Source organism: Lepidothrix coronata, unplaced genomic scaffold (genome assembly GCF_001604755.1).
Source record: "Lepidothrix coronata isolate B3197 unplaced genomic scaffold, Lepidothrix_coronata-1.0 Scaffold551, whole genome shotgun sequence".
NCBI lineage: Eukaryota > Metazoa > Chordata > Aves > Passeriformes > Pipridae > Lepidothrix > Lepidothrix coronata.
In genome coordinates this window covers 10,386-16,412 of record NW_016690731.1, presented here as the reverse complement: position 1 = coordinate 16,412, position 6,027 = coordinate 10,386, and the positions used below count along the sequence as shown (strand labels likewise).

Sequence of the window (6,027 nt, the reverse complement as noted above, 5' to 3'; positions counted from 1 at the left end):
GTTCCATTGGAATCCTTGGAAGTGCCATTGGGATTCTCAGTGGTTCCATTGGGATTCTCCATGGTTCCATTGGAATCCTTGGAAGTGCCATTGGGATTCTCAGTGGTTCCATTGGGATTCTCCATGGTTCCATTGGAATCCTTGGAAGTGCCATTGGGATTCTCAGTGGTTCCATTGGGATTCTCCATGGTTCCATTGGAATCCTTGGAAGTGCCCTTGGGATACTTGGGGGTTCCATTGGGATTCTCCATGGTTCCATTGGGATTCTCCATGGTTCCATTGGGATGCTCGGCAGTGCCACGGGAGTCCTTGGAAGGGCAGTTGGGATACTTGGGGGTTCCATTGGGATGCTGCTGGGATCCCTGGGATGCTTGGGAGTGCCACTGGAATCCTTGGAAGTGCCATTGGGATTCTCTGTGCGTCCATTGGGGTTCTCCATGGTTCCATTGGAATCCTTGGAAGTGCCACTGGGATTCTCCATGGTTCCATTGAGATGCTTGGGAGTGCCATTGGAATCCTTGGAAGTGCCGTTGGGATTCTCAGTGGTTCCAATGGGATTCTCCATGGTTCCATTGGGATGCTCAGCAGTGCCACTGGAATCCTTGGAAGTGCCATTGGGGTGCTCAGTTCTTCCGTTGGGATTCTCCATGGTTCCATTGGGATGCTGCTGGGATCCTTGGGATGCTTTGGAGTGCCACTGGAATCCTTGGAAGTGCCATTGGAATTCTCTGTGGTTCCATTGGGATTCTCCATGGTTCCATTGGGATGCTTGGGAGTGCCACTGGAATCCTTGGAAGTGCTTTTGGGATACTCTGTGGTTCCATTGGGATCCTTGGTGATTCCATTGGGATGCTTGAGAGTGCCAATGGAATCCTTGGCAGTGCCACTGGAATCCTTGGAAGTGCCACTGGGATTCTCCATGGTTCCACTGGGATTCTCCATGGTTCCATTGGGATTCTCCATGGTTCCATTGGGATGCTTGGCAGTGCCACTGGAATCCTTGGAAGTGCCGTTGGGGTGCTCAGCGGTTCCATTGGGGTTCTCCATGGTTCCATTGGAATCCTTGGAAGTGCCGTTGGGATTCTCCGTGGTTCCATTGGGATTCTCCATGGTTCCATTGAGATGCTTGGGAGTGCCACTGGAATCCTTGGAAGTGCCGTTGGGATTCTTCGTGGTTCCATTGGGATTCTCCATGGTTCCATTGGGATTCTCCATGGTTCCATTGAGATGCTTGGGAGTGCCACTGGAATCCTTGGAAGTGCCGTTGGGATTCTCCGTGGTTCCATTGGGATGCTCAGCAGTGCCAATGGAATCCTTGGAAGTGCCACTGGGATACTTGGGGGTTCTATTGGGATTCTCCATGGTTCCATTGGGATGCTGCTGGGATCCTTGGGATGCTCACAGTGCCACTGGAATCCTTGGAAGTGCCATTGGGATTCTCTGTGCTTCCATTGGGGTTCTCCATGGTTCCATTGGAATCCTTGGAAGTGCCTTTGGGATTCTCTGTGGTTCCATTGGGATTCTCCATGGTTCCATTGGGATGCTTGGGAGTGCCACAGGAATCCTTGGAAGTGCCACTGGGATTCTCTNTTGGGATTCTCCATGGTTCCATTGGGATGCTCAGCAGTGCCACTGGAATCCTTGGAAGTGCCATTGGGATTCTCCATGGTTCCATTGGGATGCTCGGAAGTGCCATTGGAATCCTTGGAAGTGCCATTGGGATTCTCTGTGCTTCCATTGGGATTCTCCATGGTTCCATTGGGATGCTTGGGAGTGCCACTGGAATCCTTGGCAGTGCCATTGGAATCCTTGGAAGTGCCATTGGAATCCTTGGAAGTGCCATTGGGATTCTCTGTGGTTCCATTGGGATTCTCCATGGTTCCATTGGGATGCTGCTGGGATCCTTGGGATGCTCGGCAGCGCCGTGGGAATCCTTGGAAGGGCCGTTGGGATTCTCCATGGTTCCATGGGATGCTCGGAAGTGCCACGGGAATCCTTGGAAGTGCCATTGGGATTCTCCATGGTTCCACTGGGATGCCTGGCAGTGCCATTGGAATCCTTGGAAGTGCCATTGGAATTCTCTGTGGTTCCATTGGGATTCTCCATGTTTCCATTGGGATGCTTGGGAGTGCCATTGGAATCCTTGGAAGTGCCATTGAGATACTCAGGGGTTCCATTGGGATTCTCCATGGTTCCATTGGGATGCTGCTGGGATCCTTGGGATGCTCGGCAGTGCCACTGGAATCCTTGGAAGTGCCCTTGGGATACTTGGGGGTTCCATTGGATGCTGCTGCGATCCCTGGGATGCTTGGGAGTGCCATGGGAATCCTTGGAAGGGCCGTTGGGATACTTGGGGGTTCCGTTGGGATGCTGCTTGGTTCCCTGGGATGCTTGGCAGTGCCACTGGAATCCTTGGAAGTGCCACTGGGATTCTCTGTGGTTCCATTGGGGTTCTCCATGGTTCCATTGGAATCCTTGGAAGTGCCCTTGGGGTGCTCAGTGCTTCCATTGGGATTCTCCATGGTTCCATTGGGATGCTTGGCACTGCAACTGGAATCCTTGGAAGCGCCATTGGAATCCTTGGAAGTGCCATTGGGGTTCTCTGTGGTTCCATTGGGATTCTCCATGGTTCCATTGGGATGCTGCTGGGATCCTTGGGATGCTCGGCAGTGCCACTGGAATCCTTGGAAGTGCCTTTGGGATTCTCCATGTTTCCATTGGGATGTTTGGGAGTGCCACTGGAATCCTTGGCAGTGCCACTGGAATCCTTGGCAGTGCCATTGGGATTCTCCATGGTTCCGTTGGGATGCTCGGCAGTGCCACTGGAATCCTTGGAAGTGCCCTTGGGGTGCTCAGTGCTTCCATTGGGATTCTCCATGGTTCCATTGGGATGCTGCTGGGATCCCTGAGATGCTTGGGAGTGCCACTGGAATCCTTGGAAGTGCCATTGGGGTGCTCAGTGCTTCCATTGGGATTCTCCATGGTTCCACTGGGATGCTCAGCAGTGCCACTGGAATCCTTGGAAGTGCCATTGGGATTCTCAGTGGTTCCATTGGGATTCTCCATGGTTCCATTGGGATGCTGCTGGGATCCTTGGGATGCTCACAGTGCTGTTGGGAATCCTTGGAAGTGCTTTTGGGATACTCAGGGGTTCCATTGGGATTCTCCATGGTTCCATTGGGATGCTTGGCAGTGCTACGGGAATTCTTGGAAGGGCTGTTGGGATACTTGGGGGTTCCATTGGGATGCTGCTGGGATCCTTGGGATGCTTGGCAGTGCCACTGGAATCCTTGGAAGTGCCCTTGGGGTGCTCAGTGGTTCCATTTGGATTCTCCATGGTTCCATTGGGATGCTTGGCAGTGCCACTGGAATCCTTGGAAGTGCCACTGGGATTCTCTGTGGTTCCATTGGGATTCTCCATGGTTCCATTGAGATGCTTGGGAGTGCCACTGGAATCCTTGGCAGTGCCATTGGAATCCTTGGAAGTGCCATTGGGATTCTCTGTGGTTCCATTTGGATTCTCCATGGTTCCATTGGGATGCTCGGGAGTGCCACTGGAATCCTTGGAAGTGCCCTTGGGATACTTGGGGGTTCCACTGGGATTCTCCATGGTTCCATTGGAATCCTTGGAAGTGCCGTTGGGATTCTCAGTGGTTCCATTGGGATTCTCCATGGTTCCATTGGGATGCTCGGCAGTGCCACTGGAATCCTTGGAAGTGCCCTTGGGATACTTGGGGGTTCCATTGGATGCTGCTGGGATCCTTGGGATGCTCGGCAGTGCCACTGGAATCCTTGGAAGTGCCTTTGGGATTCTCCATGGTTCCATTGGGATGCTGCTGGGATCCCTGAGATGCTTGGGAGTGCCATGGGAATCCTTGGAAGTGCCATTGGGATTCTCCATGTTTCCATTGGGATGCTTGGCAGTGCCACGGGAATCCTTGGAAGTACCATTGGGATACTCAGGGGTTCCACTGGGATTCTCCATGGTTCCATTGGGACGCTGCTGGGATCCTTGGGATGCTCACAGTGCTGTTGGGAATCCTTGGAAGTGCCGTTGGGATCCCCGGTGGTTCCATTGGGATTCTCCATGGTTCCATTGGGATGCTACTGGGATCCCTGGGATGCTTGGCACTGCCACTGGAATCCTTGGAAGTGCCCTTGGGGTACTCAGTGCTTCCATTGGTATTTTCCATGGTTCCATTGGGATGCTTGGGAGTGCCATGGGAATCCTTGGCAGTGCCATTGGAATCCTTGGAAGTGCCATTGGGATTCTCTGTGGTTCCATTGGGATTCTCCATGGTTCCATTGGATGCTACTGGTTTCCTTGGGATGCTTGGGAGTGCCATGGGAATCCTTGGCAGTGCCATTGGAATCCTTGGAAGTGCCATTGGGATTCTCTGTGGTTCCATTGGGATGCTGCTGGGATCCCTGAGATGCTTGGGAGTGCCATGGGAATCCTTGGAAGGGCCGTTGGGATACTTGGGGGTTCCGTTGGGATGCTGCTGGGATGCTTGGGAGTGCCACTGGAATCCTTGGAAGTGCCATTGGGATTCTCTGTGGTTCCATTGGGATTCTCCATGGTTCCATTGGGATGCTGCTGGGATCCTTGGGATGCTTGGGAGTGCCACTGGAATCCTTGGAAGTGCCACTGGAATTCTCTGTGGTTCCATTGGGATTCTCCATGGTTCCATTGGGATGCTCGGCAGTGCCACTGGAATCCTTGGAAGGGCCGTTGGGATACTTGGGGGTTCCACTGGATGCTGCTGGGATCCCTGGGATGCTCGGCAGTGCCACTGGAATCCTTGGAAGGGCCGTTGGGATTCTCCATGGTTCCATTGGGATGCTCGGCAGTGCCACTGGAATCCTTGGAAGTGCCATTGGGATTCTCTGTGCTTCCGTTGGGGTTCTCCATGGTTCCGTTGGAATCCTTGGAAGTGCCACTGGGATTCTCTGTGGTTCCATTGGGATTCTCCATGGTTCCATTGGGATTCTCTATGGTTCCATTGGGATTCTCCATGGTTCCATTGGGATGCTTGGGAGTGCCACTGGAATCCTTGGAAGTGCTGTTGGGATACTTGGGGGTTCCACTGGGATTCTCCATGGTTCCATTGGAATCCTTGGAAGTGCCATTGGGATTCTCAGTGGTTCCATTGGGATTCTCCATGGTTCCATTGGGATGCTGCTGGGATCCCTGGGATGCTTGGGAGTGCCATGGGAATCCTTGGAAGCACCATTGGGGTGCTCAGTGGTTCCATTGGGATTCTCCATGGTTCCATTGGGATGCTTGGCAGTGCCACGGGAATCCTTGGAAGGGCTGTTGGGATACTTGGGGGTTCCACTGGGATGCTGCTGGGATCCCTGGGATGCTTGGGAGTGCCACTGGAATCCTTGGAAGTGCCACTGGGATTCTCTGTGCTTCCATTGGGATTCTCCATGGTTCCATTGGGATGCTCGGCAGTGCCACTGGAATCCTTGGCAGTGCCACTGGAATCCTTGGAAGTGCCCTTGGGGTGCTCAGTGGTTCCATTGGGATTCTCCATGGTTCCATTGGGATGCTTGAGAGTGCCACTGGAATCCTTGGCAGTGCCACTGGAATCCTTGGAAGTGCCATTGGGGTTCTCTGTGGTTCCATTGGGATGCTTGGCAGTGCCATGGGAATCCTTGGAAGTGCCCTTGGGGTGCTCAGTGGTTCCATTGGGATTCTCCATGGTTCCACTGGGATGCTGCTGGGATCCTTGGGATGCTTGGGAGTGCCACTGGAATCCTTGGAAGTGCCATTGGAATTCTCTGTGGTTCCATTGGGATTCTCCATGTTTCCATTGGGATGCTTGGGAGTGCCACTGGAATCCTTGGAAGTGCCATTGGAATTCTCTGTGGTTCCATTGGGATTCTCCATGTTTCCATTGGGATGCTTGGGAGTGCCACTGGAATCCTTGGAAGTGCCATTGGAATTCTCTGTGGTTCCATTGGGATTCTCCATGTTTCCATTGGGATGCTTGGGAGTGCCACTGGAATCCTTGGAAGTGC

The 6,027-nt window shown here is 53.1% G+C and overlaps 1 protein-coding gene across 1 annotated transcript in view; it reads left to right on the top strand.

Moving 5' to 3' along the window:
* The window catches only part of PPP1R16A (protein phosphatase 1 regulatory subunit 16A), a gene marked incomplete at its 3' end in the record, with an annotated part of 15,967 nt that overhangs the window by 1,890 nt on the left and 8,050 nt on the right, over positions 1-6,027 (top strand). The gene's annotated exons all lie outside the window — the stretch shown is intronic.